A 13,073-nucleotide genomic window follows, 5' to 3' on the forward strand; every position below is an offset into this window, starting at 1 on the left:
CCACTGTTTAATTATACATACAATACATACAATAATCATACAATCGCAAAATCATACACATTAAGCTTAAACACAACATAAAGCTAAGAGTGGAGTGCTGTGTGGAGTCTATGACTGCCAGTGCCAGCAGGAGGGGTGAGCTGAATGGGAGATGCTTGTTTCTAGTGGTGAGTAAAATCACATGAATGTATGTAGACTCCACTGTACAACTAATACTGGAACAGCATCTCTTCTGTCCCTGATTAACAAGCCTCATCACCGACCGGGAAATCCCATTCTATGGTCAGACACGCAACAAAGAGGTGGGAGCTGCAGTGCGAAGCACCATGAAGTTCAACTTGTGGAAAAAAAAAAGGGGAAAGATTTTTAACCCATTGACACATCCCCCTCTGCTGATTCATTGATCTAAAAAAGCTTTAAATAGAGGGAGGGGTGGAAGGCTTTGCTTAGTCTGTACAGCTGCAGAACACAGACACAGCTCCACCAGCATCACCTTAGGAGTTAGGACCATACTCAGCTAATAGGGTAGGTGACATGTGGATTTTATGATTTCTCCTGTCATTCCCCAGCATGCCAATCTATGCAGTACACTCATTTCTTTTATTAAGTTTTGATGCAGAATCTGGCTGTAACTGTAATATGATCTGTATGAAAGAGAAGACCTTTCTAAATCAAGTTAACATGTGGTTTCTTCAGTCACCATATGTCTGTACTTTAGTAATCTTACTAGCAGCTGCATTTACTTCTATATAACATTACTTAGTAAGACTGGCGAAGTTAAAGCAATCAGTGAAATTACTTGATATAATATGAAGTCAATGAAACATCCGCAGGATATTACCATTAGGGTTCTTTCACACTGTGACTGTTTCATCACAACCGACAAATGTTATCGTATCACAACTCGATGCAATGATATTCCTATGGTGCTTTCACACTGAGTGTGGTGCGGTGGGTTCCAAAGCAGTAACACCAACATGCTGTGCGTTTACTGCGCACTGTGCACATTTACAGTGGTAGTAAAGCATACTTTCATTCTACTGTATGCTTCACTGTATGGTCACATAGCACAGCTAATGGCACCTCTGCATTGCGATATTATCACAACATAACATGCACAGTGCAAAAAAACCCTAAATGTGAATGTTGCTTGGCATTTTACATTTTCTAGAGTTAAACTTCTTCACAAACTTACCGTACATTTATTCCTGAATAATGTTTCTTCCGTTCAGTTTAGTGAATGGGAAGAAACAAACTTTCTTACCAATGTACCCTTTCATTTACTTTACTGCCATGCTTTGTTGTGGATCGGATGCAGCAGATTGCCACTCTATCCTGCTGTAAGTTTAATAGTTTTAATAGTGTGTACACACAAGCCAGAGCAATCTAATGGCATCCAAAGTGCTGAAGTGCAGAAATCTCCGACCTGAATGAGAAGTGCTGGATGTCTTCCAGTTACAATGACGTTATTTTTGGAAGGATGTTATGCACGTAAAACACTATTCTGGGACCACATGAATCTCTTTGTAAGAATATCCTTCTAAAACACCGGGACAATACTTTGGCTGCTAATTAAAGGTCTCCAAGAAAAACTGCATCTGCCTACAGATCATTTTTGTTTCCAACACATGTGGTGAGGAAAAGCACATTATTCGTGGATGCGCTGCACTGGGGTAGTAAGGTGTGTAAATGGTTTGGTCTGCACTGCAGCCCTAGGGTCTTGGATGTGTACATTCAAAAGCATCCCAAGCTAATTTGGGCATGGGGTTTACCAGAAAACATTTTTGGTTTAAAAGGCGCAGGAAATAACAGTCAGTAGTAGAATATCAGTCAATCTACCTACTTCTACTACTTAATTCATATAGTGAAATATTGGTAATATTTGCAGATATTTCACTATGACTTAGCCTCTCCTTATACTCACACAGAACACCCCTGGTGGTTCCTAACTTTAACCCCCCTCTAGGTGGGGCCCTAACCTTAACCAGCCCCCCCCCCCACCGGTGGGCCCCTAACATTAACCCCCCTCTAGGTGCAGCCCTAACCTTAACCAGCCCTCCCCCCCAACTGGTGGGCCCCTAACATTAACCCCCCTCTAGGTGGGCATCTAACCTTAACTCCCCCTGGTGGACAACTAATCCTAACCCTGTGGCTTAGCTCCAAATCTGATGCGCCATTTTTAGCTGTTTTGTCTTGGATACAAAGATTCAATACACTTTTCCTACTAAGTTCTCCTAGGAGATATTTTTTCATCTTCTATTTAAAATAACTTTTCAACACTCCGCAGCTGAAAAAAACCAAAAAGTGGGCGAAAAAATATTCTCAAAATTATTAAGAGTGTTTTCCTGCTCGCCGGTCGCTTAAAAGGCATTTTATTTATCTTACTTTTACCTATTTAACTTTACTTTTACCATATTTATTTTACCTAGGAGAAATAGTGAATTGAATAAGGGCCAGATAAGTTCACTATGATGAGGCTGGTTAGGGTACTGGCTCTCCGCTATGACATAGCTGGTTTTGGAACCCAGAGGATTTATCGGTTGCGAATGGAAAGTTGGCAACGAGGGGTTACCTTGCATAGATACCACCAGTGGTGTAGCTAGAGATCATTGGGCCCCATAGCAAAACTTTTATGGAGCCCTCAGATGTAGGCGCTCTTAAGCAATGCCACCTGTCCCTACCCTGTGGATATGAGTTAATTGGTAAATTTACATTAACATGCAATCAAAACTGCACATAGTTTATAGTTTAAAAAAATTAAAGGTGAATACATTAAGGGGACGCTGAGGAGTAACCTAAATTAAAAGCCCACCATACGCCGCGAGGTCCCCCGGCGTCCTCCTTGCTCCTCTCCATGTCCCGCCGGTGGCTCCCATTACTGGCGACACTCGGGTCGGGTGTCGGACCGACTCTTATTGGATCCTGACGCTCATCGTCAACACGGCGGCCGGTGTGACAGGACTGCGTATGCGCGTTTTTCTAACTCTAAACCCCGCATGTCCAGACTTGCCAGGCCGGCTGGCGCGATGACACGTAGCGGCCAGCGTGATGACGACGAGTGTCAGAATGCAAGAAGAGTGGCCCGGCCCGGGTGTCGCTGGTAACGGGGAGCCACCAGCAGGACATGGAAAGGAGCCAGGGGGACGCCAGGGGATCTCGCGGCCTACGGTGGGCTGGAGGAAGCCCCAGGCAAGTGAAATCTTTTAAATTAGGTTACTGCTCAGGGTCCCTTTAAGTACCCACTGGACACACTATGCTTCAGGGCCCCATAGCAGCTGCTATGGCTGCTATAGCTATTGCTACGCCCCTGGATACCACTCTTCAGCTATTATTTGCTCTAATGGTGGGCGGTGATGATTTTGACCCATGGTCCTTAGATTGTGCACTCTGATGACAAAAGGTGGATATCAGTAAGGGTTATCTACTGGCATCAGTGTTGCCAACTCATCCCTTTAATTACTGACACATCTAAGTTATACAGGTTCTGGGGCTATTTGCACATAATCAGTGCTTTAACTGCATCTACCTAGCCACAAAACCTGTATAATTCTTATGTGTCAGTAATTCAAGGGATGAGTTGGCAACACTGACTGGCATTAGGCATAGATTAGTATATAAAGCCCTGTTCATGCAACATTTATTTCCCTCTGCTTTTTAGAACATGAACAGTTGGAGAGTGGGCTTTCTCACAGAAAGCCTATAATACTGGCACAATGGCAGTGGGGTGTGATCAGCAAATGCAGTGAATTCTGCATGATTGGTGCAATGGTATTGAGTCTGCATTCCATTTATTGCAACTGAAGAACACCAGAAATCATATAGCAAGTGCACAGGAAAAACATTGGCATTTTTCCCTCTGTGTTCAGTGATTTGCAACGTGAATGGGGTTGAGGTTACTGTTAATTGCTAGGGTTATAAAGATTGGGTTAGGCATAAGGAAGCGGTTAGTGTTGGGGGAAAGTTAGGGTCAGGAAGGCAGCAAGAAATAGTTTACTTTATGGGAGGAGCTTAGGGATAGGCATCAGGTTTTTTCGCCAAGTGGATTAGTGACTTATTCAATTAATGGGGAGAAGAGACAATAACACCATGACAAATACATTGAAAACATGAATCAGGTATTGGAAATCAGTTTGCCTAACCCAGCATGTATGCTTAAAGCCATTTCGCTGAATCCATACAGGACTATATTCCCACCGCTGCCTCCATCTGCACAGAGTTTGTGTTCTCCTTGTCTTTGCATGAGTTTCCTACCATAATTTAAAACATACTAGGAGATGAATTGGCAGCTGAGCAGGCTAACCTTAGAATGTGTGAGCACTCATGTGAATGTGGTGCTGGGACATTATGTAAGTGGTGGGGGATGGATGTCAATGGTTCTGTACACAGTTCAATGCGCTGAGTATGATGTTGGCTGTATACAACTACAGGAAATAATAAACAAAAAAACGTCAGTGGCAGTCACATCCTGCACAGGTTGAAGTGAGATGAATGGTGGGAAGTTGCCTGTCATGATCTCTAGACATGGGTAAGTCTTGGTGTTTGTCAGTGAGATGTCAGCTCTCCTGGGAATCTGTATAACTAAGAATCTGTGCCTTCAGTAGAGACAGTGTTACACACAGTTTCCCACACAGCTATATTACTTCAATGTATTTATAATGTGGAAACAGCTGCCATTTTCAGTGGCCCTGGCTAAAGGTCACGAATGCATAATTACATAACACTTGTTGATCGAGGGTCATGTTATTCTAACATTCTTCCAGGCTGCTGCTTGCTGGGCCAGTAACCACCAAAAAAGCAACTAAAAAACTATTGGTTTATCATTCTGATTGATCTTAGAAAATGAATGGTGTCATTTACTTGGTTGATATGGGTTAGTATATTCTGAATGTCACTGCTTCTCTCTGCATTGTCTTTAGTCAAACCTTTGCCTAAAAGCACACCTGAAGTTAGAGGGATAATGAGGCTGCCATATTTAATTCCTTTTTAAACAATACCAGTTGCCTGGCTGTACTGCTGATCTTTTAGGCCTCAGTAGTGCCTGAATCACACACCTGAAACAAGCGTGTCAGGCTTTAGTCAAACATTTCATCTGCATGCTTGTTTGGGGTCTATGGCTAAAGGTATTAAGCTGAATACTCACCATGCGACAGAGGAAGATGGATCCAGCGACATCATGGGTACAGACCTTTAGAGGCAGAGAATAAGCTGGGCGGCCAGGTGTTTAAAAGGAAATAAATATGGCAGCCTCCATATCCCTCTCACTTCAAGTTCCCTTTGAGGCATAGTTAAAAAATGTAAGTAATTATTTGCAGCCTGAAATAACAGACATGCTTATCACAGTATTCGTCCCTTATTATTTTTTTCCCCCATAGCTGATTTCTATTGCCTGTCTTTTTATTGTATCAGAGCTGCCATCTTGCTGGTGATGTCAGTTCTATGCAGAGAAAATGGAAAATTCACTGCACTTATTTTGCCTGCTGTGCATAGTTATCTCAGACTATCGCCCAAAAAGTTAGCAGTCATAACAGAAACCGTTTCATATTACATCTTTGTTTCGTACAATGGGGCATTATTTCTCGACAATTTGGGGCCTCAAGCAAAGCAATCTCTCCCCCTCCCCACAATCTAGTTCAATGACACACCATACTACAGTGTAGATGAATTAGAGAATTATTATTAATAATCATAGTAATAACAATAATTTACAAAGCACCAGCACAGATAGTTACAAGGAAATGGGTTAGACAGCAATTGAAAAGGTAAGCAATAGATCATACAAGAGGATGGAAAATATGTAATCACCTTACACAGCAGTAATGACACATAGGAGGAGAGAGGTCTACCAAATGAGCTTACAGTCTATGGGGTAAAGAGGTAGAGTAGAAGGTAGTAGGAACTGTGTACAAGGTGGTAGTATAGTGGCACCCCAATGTGGAAACCATGATACAATCAGCCAAGGGATTCACTACCGGGAACACGGGAGAGCTGGGGTACATTACAAAGGGCATTGGAATGCGGGGATACATACAAAGCTGGAATTAACTATAGGGAGCAATGCTGGAATACATTAGATGGAGAAACTGGAAATCTGGAATACACTACAAGCAAATTGGAAAGCCAGAATACATTACAGTGGACACTGGAATCCTATAATACATGACAAATACCACTGGAATTCCGTATTTCACTACAGGCGAAAGTAGCATATACTACTGGGGACCTTGGACAGTTGGAATGCACTACAAAGGACATTGGACAGCTGGAATGTACCGCAAATTACATCAGAAAGCTACAGTGCACTACAGTGGACATGGGGAAGCTGGAATACATGCAATGAATATTAGAGACATGGAGTGCACTACAAGGGACAATGGAAAGCTGGAATGCACTACAGTGGACACTAAGAAACTAAAATACATTACAGGGACATCAGGAAGATGGGACATTACAAAGCTGGAATGCACTAAAATGGACACTGGAAAACTGAAATAAACTACCAGAAATATTGGGAACCTACAATACATACAGGGACACTGGAAAGCAGGAACATACTACAGGAAACACTATAATGATGGAATACATCACAGGAGTCAGTGTAGATCTGGAATATATTACAGTAGTCCGCTGGGATACACTATAATGGACACTGGAAAGCTGAAATACACTACAAATAACTTTAGAAATCTGGAATATACTACAGGGAGGGGACATTGAATGTTGCAGTACATTACAGAAGACATCAGGAAGCTGCAGGGGCGTAACTAGAAATCACTGTGCCCCCCTGCATAACTTTGGATGGGCCCCCCCCAGGTGTCATTGCTGGAGGGGGATCGTTAATAGTAGCCCAATGTGAGGGGGGAGTCGGGGCTCCCCCTCCCCGCTGCTGTTTGCGCATGCTCCCCCTTCCTGCACCTCCTCCTGCCCCTAGAAATTGCCCTAGAGGGCCCCAGAGCCAGGGCCCCCCTTCAGGCTTCTCCTCCTAAGGGCCCCCCCGCGGCTGCATCCCTTCCAGGGGCTATTGTTATGCCCCTGGGAAGATGGAAGATCTATTGTTGCTGTAGTGCTAATAATCACTTCTGTATTCACTTTGAATAGTGGTAATCATTAACAAATCATATCATTTGCCCTCTGCTTTTATGCCTCTTACACAGTAACGGTCCTTATAAAGCCGGTTTAGTGGTCTGTGCTATGTACTAGGAGGGGACCAGTGTAAAATTTGCAATTGGGCTTGTAGGTCTGTAGCTATATAACTGCTGAGTACCACATATCTGTACAACGAGCAAAGTGGGGAAAGCAACGGTTTACCAATGATTTCCACTTTTCAAAGGCAAAGCACATATAGAGGTGATCTTTACCACTACAGCAGCTGGAGGAGGGCCCCATATGGGCCTCTCAGATCCATGGGCCTTGTTGCAACCTCTGCAACCCCTATTGCTACGTCACTGCCAATTGTGGTTTTCCAATTTTATATAATTGGACCCGAACTCTTGTACAGCTCACAATGAAAAGTCTTATTCCACATAGAGTTGCTAAAAACAAATCCACTGCTGTGAGTTTCTTTGTACAGCCAGATCATCCTGTGTAACAGTAGCTGTAAGAGACTGCAGAGAAATGCTGCCTTTGCTAGCTCTCTACTATTAAGTAAACACTGAGGCTTAACCCTTTCTGTGCTGCCTGGAAAGTTAATTCAGGTTAAAACTTGAGGTTTTTTTTAGGATTTCCACAAATTCTAATGAAGTTTTTTGCCCCTATAAAGGTTATCATGCTGTGGCTAAGGTATTAGAGCAGAGAGGAAGTTCTGAGTTTAGATCAGCTTTAAACCGAGAAGGATATGGAGGCTGACATATTTATTTCCTTTTAAACAATGCAGATTGCCTGGCTGTCCTGCTGAGACTCAGTCTCTAAAACGCTTTACCCTAGACCCTGAACAAGCATGCCAATCAGGTGTTTCCGACTGAAGTCTCACTGGATTAGCAACATGTTTGTTTCAGGTGTGTGATTCAGATATTACTGTAGCCAAAGATATCAACAGGGCTGCCAAGCAAATGGTATTGTTTAAAATAAAATAAATATGGCAACCACCATATCCCTCTCAGTTCAGGCATACTTTAAAGGGAACTTTAACTGAAGATTAAAAAAAAAAGTTTCACTTACCTAGTGTTTCCCCCAGCCCCCTGCAGATGTTCTGTGCCGGTGCCGTCTCAAACCAATCCTCCGGTCCCCCACAGGCGGCTAGTTTTGATTCCGGTGACTGATTAGTCGCTGTTGATTGCACTCTGGCAGAGCGCGTACTCGATTGTGCGCCACTGTCCTGCACAGACGCAGTATGTATGGTACGCATATATATGTACGTAATATGTGTACTGCGCACTGCCGAAATAAAAAATAGCTGCCTACGGGGAACCAGAGGATCGGTTTGAGCTGGCGCAGTCACAAGACATCTGCAGGGGGCTGGGGGAAGCCCAATGTAAGTGAATTTTTTTTTTTAATCTCAGTTAAGGTTCCCTTTAAACAGGTAAATAAGGACTCTGGTATGTTTAAAATGTAACTAAGCAGTATTAGATTTCACCAGCATGTGGCACTGTAGGGGAATCTTATAATTTCAGATGATCTCCGCCCAGGTCGGGATATGTTGAAATGGGACACACCTATAATGTTATTTTTGTGCTAGAAATACACTTAAAATAGAATAGTCAGCACCTGGCTCTCTGCTGACTAGAGGACACAATCTATTTATCATTGCATGCATTTCCTGACTGCTGTGTTTACTGGAAGTAGTGTGCTGTTCTGTGCTGATTTATGTAGAGTTAGCCTTTCCCTGTATTCTTATCTTCAGTGACTTCAGCTGTATTCTGAGAAAATATGTGTCTGTTCCTGTACAAATAAACTCTTCCATGCTAATGTGCCACTTCCAATCAACTCTGCAGATGCTTCAGTAAATAAAATTGGATAAGCCAAGGAGGATTAAACCTAGACAGTGTTGTGTGTCTTGGTTAACTTATCCGCCAACTTCAAGCAGTCTTTGCCAAAAAGCTGGTATCGGTTCCAATTCTTGATGATATCTGATAGGCTCCTCTATCCTGCCATCCACAATGTTGCTTTCTGCTGTATACCCCCCAGTCAGGGTGGGCACTGGTACTGTCTCTGCTGTTTAGTGCTTTCATTAATCAAAGTCACAATGCATTTTAAGCTGTGATAACACCATTATAAAAATTTAAAAAAGCAAAAAGCTCAAAACACAGCATAGCCACAGAAGTACAGCAAACCCAAAGCAAAAATAAACTGATGAAATAAACAACTGTATCATTTTCCTAACTCTAAATAGGACTTTTCTGGAATCTCTTATATCTGTTTTGGTTTAAAAAGTTAAAAAAGCAAGTTTAAAGTGTTGAATGTCTTAAATGAATAATAATGCTTATTCAGCTCCCATTCAAAAACATCTTGAACTATACAACTTTGTATCTATTTTCTGCTCAGCCGCACAGGAGTTTTATGACCTCTAATGCGTTATCCCCCCATCCTCTTGCAAACCACAAAAAATGTGTTTGACATTATTTTTGACCACGTTTTCAATTTCAAAGTGCTGATATGTTAGTTTGGGGAGAAGATTGAAAATGTATTCCATAGGAGAAAACTCAGGAGAAAAATAAATAGAATAATCGCCCTAGATTTTTTAACATTTACGGTTAGAAAAAGGAACACAAGCTAGGTCTATGTAGGGTTGGAAATGTATATATACTGTACATGCTTAGCTCATCGTGTCACTTCAGGTATCAGTTATGGTTGAACTCTAGTCTTACTGAGAAATACACAATCCTTCCAGATCAGAAGCACGTCTAGCACACCCTGAAAGCACCCTGGATGCTTGCTACTCATAGCATCCAATCATATTTCTTTTTTTTTTAAACATGTTTATTGAAACATAGAATAAAAATTGCACGATACACAAAAAGGTGAAACTGTTCATAACACAAGTGTACAAATTGGGATCTTTAAAAGACATAATATTAGCAGTCAACAAATGTCTTCTAACAATTATATTTCTATTTCATTTTTAAACCAACACAAGTGGGACCAGGAAAATTGTGTCAGTGGAATGGAGATAAATTCTCACATAGACTAAGGAATACAAATGCAGGGAAACATCCTTTTCTAAACAAAGATTTAAAGGACAACTAAACTGAGTGGGATATAAAGGCTGCTATATTTATTTCCTTTTAAACAATACCAGTTGCCTGGCTGTCCTGCTGATCATCTGCCTTTAATACTTTTAGCCATAGACCCTGAACCAGCATGCAGCAGATCAGGTGTTTCTGACATTATTGTCAGATCTGACAATATTAGCTGCATGCTTGTTTCTGGTGTTATTCAGACACTACTGCAGCCAAATAGACCTGCAGGGCTGTCAGGCAACTGGTATTGTTTAAAAGAAAATAAATATGGCAGCCTCCATTTTCTTCTCAGTTCAGTTGTCCTTTAAAATATGCATTTGCAGACTTTAAAATGGGAAAAAAATCAGAAAGCAGCTCCTAATTATCACTTGATATATTTATACATGCATCTATCTTATTTAGCACATTTTTGACAGTGGTTTGCTTTAAACTGTTAGTACTATAACAAGCATATTTTCCCATCTATTTTGAGCTGTGCTAGAGAGCACATTAGGGGATTGCGCTGGCTTAAGTGCCGTTGGAGTGGAAATACATGACTTGTTTGGAAGGTCTTCTGTGGTGAATGAGTGTATTACCTCATGTGTGGCGGTGAAGGCAAGCACTGTTAGGATTTATTTCCCGCCATGTTAGTGCTGAGGAATGTGAGAAAGCAATAGCCATTTCACTCTGGATAAGGTTATAGAGAAAGAAACACAATACAGACAAAAGAAAATATAAGCAATTATTATACTGGAGTAGCCACCATGTTAAAGTGAGAGTGATATTGAAGCTGCCATATTTATTTCCGTTTAAGCAATACCATTTGCTTGGCTTTCCTGCTGATCTTCTGCCTCTAATACGCTCAGCCATAGACCCTGAACAAGCATGCAGCAGATCAGGTGTTATTAACAATATTGTCAGAACTGACTGGATTAGGTTGTCCTCTTCCGCTGCGGGTGGGCTTTGTAAGTCTTCGGGAGCACTTGCGTTCCTGGAGACGGCCCGCTCCATACTGCGCACATGCGAGCGCCCTCTCTCGCGCACTTGCACGTTCTCAGTACAGAGCCACCCGCCTTTGGGAGAACTCTGGCCTCCTGAAGACTGCTGAAGCCTCCCACGGCAGGATATTTAAACTGAGGAGCGTTTGGGCAAACAAGAGGATGAGGAGAGGAACTGGAAGGCTCTATAGGACCCAGAGCCTTCACTCTGCTCAGGTAAGTATCTGTTTTGTTTTTTTTTTGGCTTGACATGATTTAAGATTTGAAATCTACCCAATGTGTATGTTTGTAGCTAGTGAAGGTAGTTATAGTGAGTGCCCAATATGCATTGTAGTATTGACAATGCATAAGTCAGTACTCTATTTGTGGTTTGCAGCACTATTATCATTCATCAGTGTTTTGGCATATCTTTCCCACCTAATTATAAAAGGTACCCTTAAAGAGGACCTCCAGTATAATCAACAATAAGATTAGTGTAAACCTCTTTGACCGTAATTGTAGTATTGGTGAGTGCCAGGCAAAGTAACTCACTGCTTGCCCGTAATTCTGTATTTTTTTGAAACTACGTCTCCCATCGGCAAAACCACCATGGTGTTTTTGCCTGAAGTGTTTCTGAAGCCGTGGTCACTCCCTCCTGTGTTGCCATGGCCCGCCCCGCTTGGTAGCCTCGGCCTTGCAGATGGGTGCTGAGCTAGGGTACGTCTGCGGCAATGCAGATGTAGATGTCTAAAGCTGCTGAGACATTTCACACTAAAATGCCCACGGTGGGCTTGCTGATGGGGAGGGGCAGAGTTCAAAATAACACCCAATTATGGGAAAGCGAGTGAGTTATATCCCCTGGCACCTGCAGATACTAGTATCACTATCAAATAGGTTTACACTAAAGTCTTTCTTCTGTACAACCTTGGTTGTCTTTCATGGTTAATATCCTTCCCAACCCCCCCCCCCCCCCCCCAAACACACACACACACACACATACATATATAACTTAATTCTTTCTGGTTGCCTAATCCTAATTCCCCCCATATATTTGACCGTAACCTTCCAACTTTACCAATTAAAGCTGACCTCCTATTCATCTCTCCTCATCTGGTGCTGTTTCAGCATCTAGCACCCAGTCTTTCCTTCCATAACCAACTTCCATAACCAACTGTGGCTAATATACGTTTTTACCACAGGTGCCTACTGCCTACCAGTAATGTGTGCCCAAACCAAGCACTACGTACCAATAAGTTTGCCTGAGCAAACACATCTATCAACTCTGCCTGTTTTGACTCAGTGGTTCTGGTAATTCTTTCCTTGTCTCTGTGTCTACTGTGAGCGCAGCATGTTTGGGTGTACCAGTCATGTGGAATTCCAGCGCTTTTCTGCTGTCACAGAGATATGCAATGCTATTCTGAAGCCCCCGGGCAGAAATATCCAACCCAGGGAACCTGTTTTGGGGGTAACAACAATTGGTCTAGACTGAAATTGGTCAATGAGATGTTCTTAATTCTGGCCTGCATGCAAGTTGCATACAATTTCATGCAATCCAGAATTACTAGCATCTCTGTTAATCATCTCTATTTTGGTTCCAGAAATGTCCTTAGTGGTTGTCTGAACAGATCTATATCAACTTTTCTGGCTGATCAAAGCCTTATAGGATTAAGACGTAATGGGGGGCCCTAGGCAAGGAAGTAGATCATTTGGGCCCCCCTTGTGGTCTTTTTGGTAAGCTGAAGTGGAGAAAGGTCAAAGAAGGTGGCTGGTGGGCCCCTTGGCACTCTAGCACCTGTATGGTTGTCTGGTAGATGATCCTGCTCTGTTTAATTAATAATAATATCCTAATGTGGCCCATGCAGGGAGAAGAACGTGAGATTAGCAAATCATAGCTTGGGTACAGTTAACCAATGTCTTAATGTGTGTTGTTTGTTGATTTTATAGT

At 42.3% G+C, this 13,073-nt stretch overlaps 1 protein-coding gene across 1 annotated transcript in view; it reads left to right on the plus strand.

Annotated features, from left to right (window-relative positions):
• Positions 1-455: 455 nt before the first annotated feature.
• LOC137571668 (leucine-rich repeat-containing protein 15-like) overlaps positions 456-13,073 on the plus strand; it is a 43,887-nt gene continuing 31,269 nt past the window's right edge. The window contains exon 1 of the mRNA XM_068281160.1: positions 456-525. The gene's annotated coding sequence lies outside the window, so the exon portion shown is untranslated. The remainder of the gene's footprint in view (positions 526-13,073) is intronic.

This window comes from Hyperolius riggenbachi, chromosome 4, assembly GCF_040937935.1.
Source record: "Hyperolius riggenbachi isolate aHypRig1 chromosome 4, aHypRig1.pri, whole genome shotgun sequence".
Taxonomy (NCBI): domain Eukaryota; kingdom Metazoa; phylum Chordata; class Amphibia; order Anura; family Hyperoliidae; genus Hyperolius; species Hyperolius riggenbachi.